Source organism: Sinocyclocheilus anshuiensis, unplaced genomic scaffold (genome assembly GCF_001515605.1).
Source record: "Sinocyclocheilus anshuiensis isolate Anshui unplaced genomic scaffold, SAMN03320099.WGS_v1.1 scaffold914, whole genome shotgun sequence".
Taxonomy (NCBI): Eukaryota; Metazoa; Chordata; class Actinopteri; order Cypriniformes; family Cyprinidae; genus Sinocyclocheilus; species Sinocyclocheilus anshuiensis.
Window position 1 is genome coordinate 1,943,848 of NW_015539870.1, and position 1,803 is coordinate 1,945,650.

General features: G+C 36.4%; 1 protein-coding gene across 7 annotated transcripts in view; it reads right to left on the reverse strand.

The window, feature by feature from the left end:
* The window catches only part of LOC107685089 (sodium-dependent serotonin transporter-like), a 17,049-nt gene that overhangs the window by 10,290 nt on the left and 4,956 nt on the right, over positions 1–1,803 (reverse strand). The window lies entirely within an intron of this gene.

A 1,803-nucleotide genomic window follows, 5' to 3' on the forward strand; every position in this document is an offset into this window, starting at 1 on the left:
ATATATATATATATATATATATATATATATATGTGTGTGTGTGTGTGTGTCTGTGTGTGATAAATATGTAAACAACTAATAACTAGTCACAAAAATAATTTAAAACATTTAAGCATGACTTTAGATCATGGCTGGGCAACTTTGGTCCTGGAGGGCCACTGTCCTGCAGAGTTTAGCTAAAAAAGTTTGCAAAAAGTGTAGCAGCTAACTTGGATCACGCGAGGCACCTCAGCCAATCATACAATGGCAGTGACGTCAGTGCCCGGCTTTCACAGATCTACAACAGTCATTTACAGTTTATGTTGCACAGTAAAAAAAGAGTGCAAATTGCTGGTCACTTACTAGTTACTGCGATTTAAGATTAGATTTTATTCTGTTCATTCAAAAAACAGCATGATTGGGCATACATAACACTGATACAAGTCACTAAAATTTTTTATTTATTTGTTGAAATATGGAAGCCATAGAAAGAACATTTTATTTTCATTAAACAACATACAATATAATATAATAATAAATAATTAATGTCCTTTATTCATTAAAATTCATTATATCAACATAAGGCATATGGTCACATAGTTATTACAATTCAAGTCAAATTTCAGGTAAAACCTGAAAACCAAAGAAAGAAAACATCTATATTTTTAGACAATATACAATAATACATGTCTTTTATTAAATAGTAATGCGACACACATTTGCTGGTAATAATGCCGTAAATGAGTCCTACCTGTTGCAACATTCCCTACTCTGCCTTCTCCTAAAAGAATAACATTTTCATCAAGGTAAAATCTGCATATAGATCCCAGCGAAAGTATTGTTTCGTGTTAAACATGTTGAAGATTAGCAAACAGGTTGTCGATTCATTAAATGATAAGCTATTTCCTCACAAAAGCTGTTTATTCAGCATAGTGAAGCCTCTTCTCCATTGACATCCATTCAAAAAAAAATAAAAAAAAAACCCTCTGGTTTCCTCCCCTACGTTAGCATTAGCCTTTACGCTTTTTTTGGCTGAAGGTTGCAGGCTTGCCTTCCAGTGGCTTTGTTTCTAGTGATCTTGAAGGCATTAATTAGCTTGTTCAGGTGTGTTTGATTTGGGTTGGAGCTAAACTCTGCAGGACAGTGGCCCTCCAGGACCGAATGTTGCCCAGCCCGGCTTTAGATCATAATGCTTTTAAGATGATAAGAAATCATGAAAATCTAGTAACGTGCGTCCAGACTTTTGACTGGTAATGTGTATTCTCAATTAAGTGCAAACGATGTTGTTTGGGAAGCTTGCTGTACAAATAGACTAAAACAGTTAAAGGGGTCATATGATGCGATTTCAAGTTTTCCTTTCTCTTTGGAGTGTTACAAGCTGATTGTGCATAGATAAGATCCCTGAAGTTGCAAAGACTAAAGTCTCAAAACCAAAGAGATATTATTTATCAAAGTTAAGACTCAGCCACGCCCCCCTAAAACGGCTCGTTCTAACACGCCCCCACATATCTACCTCACTATGTGGAAATATTAGCATAATGCCGCCCAAATGTGCACGCAAAGAAAGAAGGCGTGGTTTCAGTAACCGCAGTTAGTGTTGAAGCAGCCATGTCAGGGAGACGCTGTGTGTTTCTAGGCAAAAGCAAAAGCACTTTATTTGGCCTTCCGAAAGTAGATGCATTTAGGAATCTTTAAGATCACTTACAACAGAACAGCAATGCATTTTATGGACGACCGTTTCGTGAACCTAGGAGAAGAGGTAATTCTGACTTTGCTATGAATATCTGGCGCTTCTGAATCAGCTACTGTTTTGTTATTAGTTTA